Below are 14,787 nucleotides of genomic sequence, written 5' to 3' on the forward strand. Positions count from 1 at the left end.
AAAAGAACAGAAGCAAGTTCCCATCCACTGAGAAGTTTCCAGAGCCAGCCCTGGCCATGCTGGTTGTCACACAGCACACTGCTGGAATTACAAGTCAACAACATCTAAAGGCACAAGCTCTTAAAAATGAAGACAAAGTTGCTTGTGGCTGCAGCTCCAACTGCTTGTTCAGATGCGCATGGAGTATCTACCTCAATTTCCTTGGAGAAAGTGGTTCTCCAAGTAAGAGGAGTTTACAGGAACTGAGTGCTACCTGTCCTGACCTTCCTCTTTTTCCATGGATGAGACACTCAGAGGTACTGGCACATCCTCAGATTCTGTGGAGGTAAAGCCTCCAGTCTTGGAAGCATAGATGCTAAAAGACTGAATGCATATGGGACAGTGTACCTTAAAGAAATTGTGTAATTGTATTTATTGAAAAATAATTTTCTGTTCAAAGGAAACAACTGAAATTTGAAGGCTCAGTTGATTATGACTGACACACATGCAAATCCACACAAAGCCTATTTTGACTCCTTTTTACGATCAGGTCAAGCAATCAACCTTTATCATCATTCAAAATTAACTGGATGATACAGTAGTAAGATGCAACTGAAACAGCTGACAGGTTGTGGTTTGAATCAGTTCTGTACAAATATAAGCAATGGATAATGTTCTATATAACATGGGCTAACGAATCAGTGTCATTTCATTATTCATTGCATTGGAAAAACAGAAAAATCCAATAAGGAAAAGCAGCAGAACTTAAGCCACATCAGCAGTTACCAGCTCAAGGGGCCAAGAAAAAGCAGATATAACCAGATTATGAAAATGACTGCATTACTCAGTCTTAGCTGCGAATCATGTGTTCCAGCTATCACAAAGAACCCTTTCTTATAGTTAAGCATGAAATTTACAGCATTTTCTCTTCCATGAAGTAGTATGCTTCTCCATCAAGAAGTTCTTTCAAAATAGAGGTAATAAAAACAGCGCAACAGTCCTAGCTTTTTATTTCTAGATTTGTTGAGAATCACTGGACTGAGTTTTAGTGGGGAAAACCCACCAACAAACAACCTGTATTGATTTTCAACATTTTCTCTGAGGAATCAGAGTGAAAGTTAAAAGAACTATGCTCAAACAGAGCACAAAGATGTGTAGTCTTGAAGATACACTTCAGAAATTGAAAACACTGAGCAGCATTTCAGCAGTTGAAAAAACCCACAGAACTTACAGGAAAAAAACCTCTTTTCAATGCTGTCTTTGCACACAGTGCTCAAAGTAGTATTTTTGATGATCAGCAAAGCAATTTCAAGTATGATATGAACATGTCACATCATAGAAGTAACATTAACAGGGACTGACAGGTCAAATCACTAACAGCAGTGGGGAGGCAGGGGACATCAACATATTTATATTCCTCTAAACACAAAAAATTCCAGCAGCTAAAAAATTCAAACACATAAAGCACACAGAGACTAACTGAATTACAGCAGTACAATCCTGCATGGAATCAGCTGTTCCTCCCAAGCAACTTAAATGTCTCCATATACCAGCAAATAAATTTTCATCTCTCTACATCAGTGATTCTTACAGTTGGTTGCAAAACCATACTAATATACTAAAAGTCTATTCTGATTTTTAACATTCATATGAAAGACTCAACTGATGTTCTTGAAGAATAATTCAAAATACTTCTTTCAGCCAAATGAGCAAGAGCTCATTTATGGCCCTCTAGGACTCTCTTGAAGTGAAATGACAGGATGTATTCTTCAATGACTCCATTTTTTCTTAAGTTAACTTGAAAGGAACATTATCTGATTTAGATAAAAACATAATTAAATCTACTTTATAAGTAAATCAGAAAAATCCTATCCACCAAATCTTTATCAATATCACTAAACAGAGTAATTAGGTATGAACATTTCCATCTACAGGAAAATGAGGATAATTAATTTTAGCCAGTCTAGAATAATTGCAGCATAGTCTGATATACTGTGATAAATTTTGAAGAGTCTAAATGTGCTTCAAAAGGCCTCTTCTGAGCAAAAATTACCCACATGCTTTTTTTTTATTATTATTTTTAAGAATGGCAAATATCCTTTGATTTACATATACGAACACATCAGTTGGTTAAGACAGAAAAAGGAACTTCCAAATTACATGAAAAGTACCTCAGAAAAAGGAACAGACTTTTTCTTTTTTTATTTTTTTTAAGTAGCCTGCATCTTTTCTTTCAATCAAAGTTCAGGACAACGCTGTCTTGTCAGGCAGCTACCTAACTCATGGAGATTTCAGCTGCATTCAGCCTTGGATACTGAAGTCAAATACTGGTCTGGTAAGACCACTGTCCTCCTCAGTCTGTCTCCAGATAATGACTGTCCACTGCTGCAGCAATATCCATGGTCACCTGTTCTTTTTCCCCCTCTGGAAAAGGCAAAAGTGAAGCAGAAGTAATAACCTTCCACATGAAGCTCTACGCACCTTTACAGAGCCTATTTCACAGGCTTCTTATCCCTGTACTGTTTATCTGTCAACAGGATTGCTGCTTCTTCTGGAACAGAGCAAGCAGTCTTTCATCTCCACAGTCTTCTATCCCCAAGGAATTTCATACCGTTTTGTCTGAGAGTGCCTTCCAAAGATCCCTCTGTGTCCCATTAAGAAAGGGAATTCCTCCTCTTGCTCAAGCTGTGACCCAACCACAACACAAAATCCTGTTTTCAATTAATAAATCTTCTAAGATGGGAAAATCCTGGCTAAAACCCCAATCATATGGCAGATCCAAACACCCTACAGTTTTCCTTGTACTGGAGTTATTTTCCCTTTTTATCCAGGCCCAATTATTTCACAGAAAGTCATTTACTCTGAATGAGGACGTGGGAGTTTCCTGTACACAACAGTGCTTGTAAATCCAATGCACAGTTACATTCACACTTCCTCTCAGAACATGCTCTGCCTCTGAGAGTGCATTAGAGTAACTAATAGGACAATCCCAGACACTGCTCTGTACCTACCTAAGTAGGCAAGCAGCATCCACCCTATCTTATGACTTACTATTTTCAACCTACCTTCAAAAAAGCAACCTTTTGATCACTCAGCTTTAGCTCCCTTATTAACCTCCACAGCCTGACTCATCTCTGGTGATGACACTGCTTGGGGTTTTCACAACAATAGCTCCAACATCAAAGCAGACTAAAAAGTCTTGGACCCACATATTGATCAGCCTTCTCATACAGGTGGCCTCTTTTAATAGATCAGATGAAAAATTATTTCTATCTTACTTTGGCTGCAATCAACTCTTCATCCTGCTAGCCAGTCATTGTATCAGTAACAACATCTTGTGATAGTTCTGTTGCTTGGAACATCATTCCTCATGACTACAGTGTTTCTATACAATACTCTTCCTTTATACTCAAGATTCCAAGATGCTTGGTAACAATACACAGCTCATCTATTTCCACTGAACCCCCCGCCTGTGGCTAGAAATTGCTATTACCAATATTGCTGTATTTCCAAAACAATTTTCTCTGCACTTCAGGCCTTAATACCCCACCATTCCTTTTCTTCTGTGCACCATCCTCTCTGTGGGTCCTTCTGTCATCACACAACAGCAATTTCACCCATTCAGCCTCTTCTCTTTGATAAAACAAGTTTGAAGTATTGGCTGCTAGCATCATTTCTTACACATTTAACACTAATGGATACATCTATATATAATAGAAAAACCAAAAGGGGGAACATGAAAAGGTGTGGTAAAAACTCAAAAAGCAATCTAGTCCAGTCATTTCATGAGACAACAGGAATTTTATTAAAGAAACACTGATTTTCCTCATTGAAGACAGCATTAAGTCACAGCCATAAAATTAACTCATTATAGCTACAGTTTGAATACTTTCAACAGTAAGCCACAAGCCACGACAAGTCTTGCATCCAACAAAACCACAGCTGCAATCTGGATTCAAAATGCATTATTTGGTGAATACAAACCTAAGTTGGTTCACCAACACTGGTTCCACACACACATTTCTTCAGTGCCAGCGCTCACCACAGCTACCACCAGCATCTCCCCAAAACTCCTCCATTGTGTCATCAACTAAACACAGGTATTCTCTTCTGTGAGACTTTTTACTACCCAGTGTACTTAGCTCCCTGCACCAGTTTGCCAAATAGCTCAAGGAACCCAGATGATGCCAAAGAGAAGGAAGAACAGGAAGAAAAGAAACAACATTCAGTTTGACTAATGCTCAATAGACAGAGTCTTCAAAAAATAAACATTCCCAGTCCCCACGCATCTATTCCTGCAGCAGAGCTGTACCTCTTCATTGCAGCAGACGTTTGGAAAGCCATGCAAGTCCTGACTGGACCATGTTTGCTTTCAGTTGATCCTTTGGTGTGGCTGCTCCAGCTGTGGCTGCTCCAGCCCAAGTACAGCACTGCCTCAATCTTCATTCAGCCAACTACCACTGTCAATGAAAACATCTTACTTTAAGTGGGCAGCTATAATACCACTTTTGCAATACACTTTTCTTCTCCAGAGCTCCTAGAAAATTAGCAGTAGGAAAAATCACCTGCAAAGCAAGGGCAGTCCTAGCAGAAGAAGGCAATTTAGACAGCAGCAGCTACTGCTGGGATTCACCATGACAGTGCTCCCAGTATTCAGGTGGCTGACTGCTGCTTCTTTGGCTTGTATTTATTTTCCTCTGTATCTGTGCAGTTTGTTCCCTTCCCAGTTAACAACACCTCACATAGCAGCCATCACTACTAAAGAGGTCCATAGGAGCTGCTGCTTTTTTGAATGCTTGGACGATTTTAAATTTGCAGTGCCAGAATATACGCATCTAGGTATTACTCATACAGGAAAAAATACAAAGCCAAGACTATGTGAATTTTAAACATATTTCCCTCAATGTAGTGAACTCATCCTCTGACAGGGAGAAGCTAACTGTGTATGCAGGACTCACTGCCTGTCAGCTCTTCACAGGTACACCAGGGTGATCTGATACTACCACTAAAGAGGGAAAAGTAACAAGGAACTGTACTTTTCCCTCACACTCCATCCTGCCAAGGGATTTTCCTGTTCCCCCTCACACTGCATACAGAGATTATATGATCACAAGTCATTTCAAATGGCTGATGCATCACCCCACTGCTGGAGAGAGTGGCAGATGACAGGAAGAGGGAACTCCAGCATGTTTGTCTGACAAGCAGCTAAAACTGCAACAGGATCTCACAGCTCTCAATATGAAGAGAACAGACCATTCCTGTTAGACTGCCTCATAACTCCCCAAAACTATACCCTTGAAGAGAGAACAGAAAGCATGACTACAAGTCATTCTGGCCTGGCACCAGACGTGACACTCACATCTTCCCCTTGTCTCCTAATATCCACAGTCACTCCCAAGTCTATTCTGTTCATTGCTGCAGGAAGCAATACAAAATCAATTTGTAAAATTGATTGTACATGGTATTTATATAACAGTTGACTTATTTGAGACCATGTAAACTGGTTATGCACTGCTTCCTCCTCCCTGAGCACGGGTGAAATTCCTGGTCAAAGCCACAGAACATTCTCCTTGTATTTAGAGGTTTTTAAGACACCTCCCCCCATAACAAACACAATGATCTTATACCTGTTCTTAAAATTAATTACATCTGTATATACTAAGATTTTAACAGTTACTTAAAAAATTGCAAATTCGAAAGGTGTCCTCTTCGGTTGGACTCTTCTGCATGGTTAATTTAAATTCATTAACTTCAGCAGAAAATTTTAAGAGCCACACTGATACTACCAACTAACACTTATAACACCTGATGCCAAGAAATTTTTCTATGCTGTACACTTCAAAGATTTCAGCCATTCTGAAGATAGTAGCAAAATACATTAAAACTGCAATATTTTCCCTCAAAGCCCTCAAAAGTTATACCAGTAACTTCAGTTTCAGTAGGTATCTTCATGAATACCTACATTTAGATTCCATAAAAGTGTAGCAAGAACTAAATGCTCACAAACTTAAAGGAATGTCCTGCCCAAAACTCCAGGAATTCATTTCAGAAAACATATTTTCTCAATGATAAAAGAAATCAATTAGGGAAGGAAAGGCTTAGTCAGAAAACCAGACTAGTACTTAGCCTACAATTAAGTTGGAGCTTTGTTTACATTTTCCCCTTGGCAAGAAAAGGAAGTTATGTCTTCCACATTTCCTGCAACAAGCCCTCTCTGCACTTCCAAAGCATTTTTTGTTCTGTAACATGAATATGCAAGTTTTACAGAACAGTCAAAAGACCATCGCAAATGTTGACATAACATAACCTTGTTTCTGAAAACAGAGGCACCAATCATGTACACATTTAATTTAATTAATTCAGCAACATCTACACATAACTCATGAGTACAGACTTTGAAAGGCTGCAGAGTTAGAAAAGCTTATGGGGTGGTTTCTTGTTTAACTATTTGCTAAGGCAAATCTGCCCTTTGAGCAGACTGTTGACATGCCTTAACTCTTCCTTCTCTCCCCACAAGATTTGAAGCTTTTCAGATGTCCCAGAATACTAAAAAAAAAAAAAAAAAAAAAACTAGATTTTTCAAAGAAATAAAACAAAACTTTTTAGGAGGAAAGCAAAAGTCGTTGCATTGCACTAATTACAGGAGTAACTTCATTAAAGAAATCCATTGCTCCTAATGTAATTTTACACCACATTTTGTTCATCTTCTCTTTCATGCACAACTGCCCTTGATACCACAATACCTTCACATTCAAAGTAAGGGCAAAATGCAGAAACTTTGCCAGCTTGTGCTCTACTCCTCAAATCTCCTTTGATTCTTCCATAATTTGAAAAGTTCATTTATGTATAGAAAAAAGACAACACTGCCACCAAAAAAAAAGAAGAAATCTCACTTCCCTCTCTACCTAGATGATCATTCCCACTCAACTTTCCTTTCATGTTCAATTAAAAAAACCAGTTTTTAGCTGGATTAGTTTTCAGATTAACAAAAAATAAAAGGTTCATTTCAATAAGGAAACACATCAATCTTGTATATGTAGAAAAAAGGGCAAGTTCCCTTTCCTTTCAAACATAAAACAAGGATGAAACTCCAGATCCACAACATATTTAATAAAAGCACCCTCATTACTATTGAAGATTGCTAGTGCCTGATACAACTGAGCTTTGATGCAGCTAACACTCAGACAACAAAATGTGTCATTTTCTGATTTAATTCTCCAGCAAAAATAAGTTGTTAGCTAAAAAGCAGAAGGAGGGAAGAAGGGAAGGAGGAGAAAGGACAGCAGATGCCCAAAGTACTGGTATGGAAATACCTAGATCGGCACAAATCTGTTAATCCAAAGGGGAACTTGGAGCCAATAATTAACTGAGAAATTATGCAGTAACAAAACTACCTCAGATGTTCTCAGCAGAGAAATTCAAATGTCTTGAGAAACTTAGAACAAGACACAACAAATTTTACTTTACTTGTAGTGGAAAAGCCTTGAGTAGTATGAACAGATATTTTAGAAAGTTTGTAATAAGACTGTACTTCTGATTAACATCATTTTCCAAAGACATGTAATTTAAGCTTTAAAACCAACTTCAAGTAGTAATTGCCCCGGTTATAACATCAAAGACTGCAGTCAAATGCAGTTAAAGACAAGCAGCTTTGATGCAGCGCAGAAATACTTATGAGAGTCACTTTACCAGAGGTTACCAGGTCTTCACATCCATGCCTAGAACTACAAAATACAATTAGACAGGCCCTATACAGCATGTTAACCTTACTGTGTTAGAAGGGTGTTTTGGCATTTCAAGTCCAAATACACATTTCCAGAAGTGCTTAATGGAGGACTAAACCCTAAAGAGATTTTAATGACCAAATAAGAAGCAGGAGGTACTTTTGGACCTAAATAATGTACCTTTTAATGTATCTTTTAAAAAGGATACATTAAATTATTCTCTTAAATATTATCTTTGGCCATACAAAAAACCCTCCAAAAACCAAAACAGTCAGCTAAGATGGGATTTGAGAATTTAAAGAATTTAAATGTGTGTTTAAACACACATTCTTATCCAAAATTTAGATAAGCTAATCACTCATGAAAATAAACTGCAGAGACGATGGAGATACTTGATACATTGGGAGTGTGGGGGGGCTCACAAGGACACTGAGTAGCTCCTCACACTGTCACATGGATTCCTCTGCAGAAATTATGGTGCTTACATCCAGCCCACCAGTAACAACTGCTGCCTCTCAGTAGCGACACAACTTAGATTGCTCCTCCTTCAGTGCCAAGGCCATCACTACTACACTGAGTACTGAGTAACACAAAGCCTCCCATCTCCAGAGTGCATTTTGTCAACTCAGCATCCTTACACACTGCTTGTCTCTGTGGTATAATAAAAAACAATTTCAAAGGCTTCCTAGAAGTACCTCATTATAGACTGGCAAAGGCATTTTCAACTTAAAATGACAGTATAAGCAACTTGATGTATTTCAGAGAGCAGCAGTCACTATTAGAATGACTGTAAAGAAATCCATGAACCTATTAACATTATCTTCTCTACCTGCATTCTAGACATTTTATATACATTTCATTTAATCTCTCAAGATGTCTGAAATTGAGACGTCCAGTACAGGATGAACCAAGCTACAAGACATCAGCCTTTAATATATTCACATGCTTCATTAGTCTGGGATTCATCAGGGGTATTTTAAATGGGTAATACAAAATTCCACTGTGTATATGCCTACACTCTTTCCTTCTTCAAGATGAAATCTTCTGGTCATTCAATTAAGTATCACAAGCAGCTTCAGAGGTTGTTAGCCATTTATGTACTTTAAGACATACATCTGGGTACATGAGGAAAACCTCTAAATGCCCCCACAAGTAAAAAGAATTCCAGCACAACCCCATCTTACACACGGCAGAATTTAAGTGGATAACTAGTACAATTATCACAGCAGCAGGAAGGATTTAAAAAAGACATTTTTCTAGACTAAGTACAAAAATCACCAAATCCACTACAAACCCAGTTCTAACAGTCAACGAACCACTTCTCCCCCATCTTTACATCAAGAATCATTTGAAAAAAGCTAAAGCAGATCAAAAGAGATCAAAGAATAAGGGAGCACCAGTCCACAAAATACTGCCTTGTTGCATTCTGATTGTATTTGTCATGTTAGAATGCTTTTAATTAGCTCTCAAGCAGCATTTCCAATATTGGGGTCAGGAGAAAAAAAGTATGAAAAGGAACTTTTGTCACTCATACTGATTATTTTTAAAGCACTTAAAATAACCTACCCATTTACAGGAGTGTTTTATATTCTTCATTGCAGTACAGAGATCTGGAGTAGCAGATGATAAGCAAAGCAGCACTTCAATTTCTCACTAATGCAATGTGATCTACTTGGTCACTCAAAAAATACTTAAATCTTTATCTAAATAGGTATAAAGTTTGACTCATGTTGGATGCCTTCACAAGACACTGGTATTCTTGCTCTTTGTATATGAAACCTTGATTAAAATCTCAGTGGCAGACTATGAGAACAATCTTCTCTCACCCTAGCTGCAGTTTAAAATACACAGGCAAGCACACAGAGATACATTTTACAGCTCTACTGATCCCACAAAGCTTCTGTAAGTTCTAGGTCACAAAATAATAAGTCTAACTAAAGAACCAAGCAGCAGTCACTTATTACATTACTGTTTACATCACCTCCTTTGAGTTTACCATTGTTACCATCAGCAGAAGGGTAAAATGTCCTGATAGTTATCCTGAGACTAGGTTTCAACAGATCTTGGCAAAGGTTTCCAAGTTAGTGTAATCTTGCATATCATTAACTAGCTTGATCTCTCTCCAAAGCACTTCCCACTAGATAATGTCAAAGTTCAGAAGTGATGAAGAAAAGGAGATTAATCATAAAAGCTACAAGTTTGCCATAATGAAATGGTCCTGTAAGAAAGAGGAGAGAGTACAAAATAAAAAGGCTCTTTAACAAAATGGGGAATCACAATAGCTGCAGAACTAGAAAGATATCCTCTAAAGGAGATTTTAGAAAATTAAATTCTGCTCTTTACTATTTACTACAGTGGGTTGGAAACAGAGTATGATAGCACAGAAAAGCCAGGATGAATACAAAAAGTCCATTCTTTTTAATACAGGAAGAACTGAACATAAAATGATGTTTGAACTCTATAAAAAATATACAGTATGAATGATCACTGAATTAGGACAAAATCTGAGGACAAAAATCAAATAGAATTTAGTAAATGATCAGTCAGTTATAAGGGTAACAACTCACACTTGAATGCCAAGTTTGAAAAACAAAGTAAAATCACTTAGAAGATAGTTCTGAAACATAAAACCGACTTAAGAAGATGTTGCCCAAAACACTATAACTCCACACTTAATACTGAAAGCTTCTTCTTAACCAGTTTTGACTGCTGTTAATTTTTTTCTTGCATGCTTTAGCACTCAAAATCTAAATAACCAGCTTAAACCCACTGATGATAGAAAATCCCCAACAGGCTGGACATGTCTGCAAGGCCACCAGTAGTTAAAGTTCATATTCAGTAGTGTTTGGTGTAAGCTTGGACAACACCTGCACACAATGGAGCAAACAAATCAGATTTAAATTTAATTAAGTATATACTTAAGTATGTACTTGAATCCAGCACATCAGGCAACACAGCTCCACCCCAATCCCCTTTACCTCCCTGGCCTCACCTCTACGCTGTGCAGACTTTCCACAGCAATGTGGTGACCCAGATGAAGGATCTGACATGAAGTTATTTTGTGCTTTAGTGGTTTATTTTTCATACAGATCAATTTCCTGAATTTTTCAGAGTGAAGCCATGTAAACAGCCCTACCAACACAGCTGAGGGAACAGTGCTCAAAGTAAGGAAAAGCAGCAGTGGACTGAAAGTGTTTCAACCAATTTTGCCACTAAACATCTATCAAGAACCTCATAGACATCCTTATTATTGTGGGTTCCCCCTGCCAGTGGGACAGGGAACAGAACAGAAAACAAAGAAAAAACAATGCAGTAAAACTCACGGGTTGAGATAAGTACAGTTTAATAACTGAAATAAACCAAAATATAATAATCATATTATAATAACAATTTCAATCTCCTAGTGTCCATTCATTATATAGAAAGCATCATTACAGATGGTATCCTTCTTGGGAGACATGCAGGACAGACTAGATGGGTGTAAAATGCAAGACTAGAATCAAATGTGGCATCTGCAGTTCCTTCTTATACTTCAGGCATACTAGTAAGCCAATATAGGAAAGAGCATTCTAAAAATCCACAACAGCTTCTATTCAAAGGCAAAAGGATACTGACAAGACTTACCTTCCAAAGAATCTGGAAAATTAAACAAAGCAATAGCTAGATGACTCACTGGAAGCTCACCTAACATATCTGAACTAGGACTTCTGGTCCCCACTGCATGCACAATAAATTTGGGAATCAGGTTTCCAGACTAGTGTGAAAAAATGGGGAAAGCCATTCATCTGGTAACAGAAATCAAAAGCCATCTAAATATGTTAAGAAAAAGCAAACAAACAAAAAGAAATGTAGAGTTAATACTAAAACTTGCAGTTCTCTATCAAGATTTGCTGTAATTCTCATCAGTATCATTAGGAATAGAGTTATTTCTTCTTAAGTGCAATCTCACAGTTTCCCTATAGATCTATTTATTGATTAATGTGAATTACACGCAGTCCATCAATATGTCCATAGGATGTTTTCGTTCATCTGGCTGTTTGCCTCTGAAAGGCAGCCACAACTACCTCGGTCACCACAGTTTATCCAAGACATCAGAAAAAACTCCCCTTTTCTTGTATGTGGCCTGATCTATCACGAGCAAACAGGCATCAGGGATGCAGAAGAGCAAGCAGGGTTAGTGTCCCACCTCCTCCTTTGGCCACGCGTAGCACCTCAAGACACCACATCACCAATGCAGCTTCCTAAGAGGACAGAAGACAACATTGTCCCAGCCTAAAATTCATCCCAAACAAACCTTGAGATTAATTGCCATCAGTGACAATTAATCTGTAAACCTGACACCATGTATGCAGCAACTTGAAAGGCTGCTTTTAAAATGAAGACTCAATATTTTGTTGTTAATTCATCAAGCTCTGCCAGTTTCACTGAATTAAATTTAAAAAGCCATCTGCAAAGGCAGCACATTCTACTCTAATTTAACAGTGAGCAACACAGCTTCACAACACAAAGTTTGGAGCTTCTCAAACAAGCTTGAAAACTAAGAAGGGGGAAAAAATTTAAAAATCCCTATGACAAATCCATGCAATTCTTCCAGGAGAGCTTACAAATGTAATTCTATTCCTTCCTGTATGAGTCTTTGCAAATCAGTCCATGCCAGCTATAAGCACAACACCACCACTATATCTATGACTCAGCAAGGGAATCTGGACATATGAAGAGAATTTCCTTACTAATGTAAGAGGTAAGGATTTTTTAAATGCCAACAACTGCAACAATGCCACCATAAACGAACACAGACAACCTTTAGTTTGTATGCTTAAACATGCAAGGAGCACGGTCAGATTAGAATGTCAAACCCATTTATATATTGGCTAAAGTTTGAAAGCAAGTGAAACAATGTTTAGCGCAGCTGAGCTGAAATACAAAGGATTTAACAGCTGTTTTCATCTCCAGCGAACAAAAACAAACACTGGCTGTAGATTTGACACAAAACACTGAGCTCCATTTCCAAGATTACCTGCGAGCAGCCCAACTATGCAAGTCTAACTTTAGAGCTGCATACAAACCAGTGAGCAATTGGCAGCTTTGTGTTGTAACTTAAGATACAAGCCTGATTTACTGTGACATTCATCACATGTTTACATATAAGCACGAACCGATAGTACTGTTTACACGACACTAATTGACACAGCAAAGTAGCAAGTTCTTAAATGGCTCAATAATGCTTTGGTCCATCAACTGAGACTAGTTATCTAGTCAACAAATTATTCCAAAAAGGGAGAAAACATCACAACCCATACCTTCTGAATGCATTATCTTCACACTGATATTCTACATAACAAGCACTCAGATCTTGCCTTATAGACATCACGGTCCACAGAATCTGTACATTACTAACAGCCTTCTGTTCCACATCCTCATAAATAACATCTACAGAATTATTTTTGTTACATTGGTAACAGACTCTTAGTCAACAAGGGGTGGAGGAAAAAGTATTTTCATTGGATTCTTAAGCAAAAGGTTCAAATGGAGAGGGATCTATAAAGAAATTCCCCTCTCTGCAGCACCCTGTGTGAAGAAGGGGACTAACACAGAACTAGGATGAAGTATTTGAAACAATAAAAGAGAAGCTTAGAAAACTCATCCTCTTCTCTGAGATCTTTCAGACAAAGAGGGTAAAGCTTTATCTCCTCAAGCTTTTTAGTGTCTCAGCATGAGCTACGAGGTTAAGAAATTTTTTATTTCAGCTTCTGTTTTTATTTTCTCCATTTCTAAATGAAAACAGAGCATGCGGTATGTGGCAAAACCTGAGGTGATCACATCCCAATGGTATACCTGCCAAGCACTTGAAATTTGTTATTGTAGCACATTGGTTTGAAGCAAAGCCTCAAGCGACGCTACACTGCCTAAGGTAAATTCTCACACAAACTATTATTGCATCAACACGAATTTTATTATCCTGCCATCGTATTTTATGTTAGTACTCGACATGTGTGTCATCTTTCACCCAACGGTCTCATATGGGATGGCGGGGAAGAGCAAGTATAAACACGAACCAACAGAAAAGCACTTATCCCACTGGCAGCAGGAATATTCCAGAGGCACGAGCGAACACATCACCTACAAAGCTCTCCCAAGTTTCTCCAGGAACATCGCGGTAACACCTGTACAGAAAGGAGCGGGACAAAACCCCACAAATCCCGGGGCAGCAGCAGTCTCCAGGCCAGGGGCACGGCACGGGCTGGCCGGCACCGGCGGGAGCCCCGCGGCCACGGCGGGCGAGCGCGCCCGCGCTCTCACCGGCCCGACACGGGCGGAGCTCCGCCGCTGCGGGAGCACGAGCCCCGCACCAGCTCCTGCGGGAGACAGCTTCGAGCACCTCTCCAGCTCCACGGAGAGTGAGCCGGGGCGGAAGGCAGAGAAGGAGGGAGAGAACAGAGCGAAAGGGCGGCGAGGCAGGACACGACAGCGCGGACAGGCACAGCCGAGGCCGCCGCCGCCGCTCCGGACCGCGGACCCTGCGGGCCGGGAGCGGCACGGGGAGCGAGGCTCCCTCCCGCGGCGGAGCCCCGCGGCCCCACGGAGCGGCGGGTTGGCAGCGGCGCAGCGGGACAAGCCGCCCGCAGCCGGCCCGGCGGGACGCGCACCGAGTCCCGCCGTGGGGGTGTCGACGGTCTTGCCCCCTCCCCTCCGCCGTCGTGACACCAAGCCCGCGATCTCCTCCCAGCCCGGCTTCCCGCGGTGTCTCACCTCCGGCAGCCGCTCGCCGCCGCCATCCTCCCGCTCAGCGCCGCCCGCTCCCGCCCGGCCCCACTCCGGCCGCCGCCATTTTGCTCCCGAGCCCCAGGCTCGGCCGGGCAGCGGGAGCGCGCACGGCGCCTGCGCGGCGGCGGCGCTGCGGAGCGCGAGCCACGTGGTCCGGGAGGCCGGGCCGGGGGGGAGGGGCCGAGGCTGAGGGGGAGGGGCCGGGGCTGAGGGGGAGGGGCCGGGGCTGAGGGGGAGGCGCGGGGCGGGCGGCGGTGCAGGGTTCAAGTGGGTCCCGGCGGGTCCTGGTGGGTCCGGGAGCTCGGTGCTTTTCCCCGCA

The 14,787-nt window shown here is 40.5% G+C and overlaps 1 protein-coding gene across 3 annotated transcripts in view; it reads right to left on the minus strand.

Moving 5' to 3' along the window:
- Nucleotides 1-14,575, minus strand: part of BTBD7 (BTB domain containing 7) — a 51,612-nt gene extending 37,037 nt beyond the window's left edge. The window contains exons 1-2 of one of the 3 annotated variants that reach the window (XM_030240135.2): nt 14,454-14,552; nt 4,292-4,439 (exon numbers count right to left, since the gene is read on the minus strand). The gene's annotated coding sequence lies outside the window, so the exon portion shown is untranslated. Of the gene's footprint in view, nt 1-4,291; nt 4,440-14,453 lie in introns of all 3 variants that reach the window. The other 2 variants (XM_050975827.1, XM_030240133.2) reach the window with 2 other exon arrangements.
- Nucleotides 14,576-14,787: the final 212 nt, after the last annotated feature.

This window comes from Serinus canaria, chromosome 5, assembly GCF_022539315.1.
Source record: "Serinus canaria isolate serCan28SL12 chromosome 5, serCan2020, whole genome shotgun sequence".
NCBI classification, from domain to species: domain Eukaryota; kingdom Metazoa; phylum Chordata; class Aves; order Passeriformes; family Fringillidae; genus Serinus; species Serinus canaria.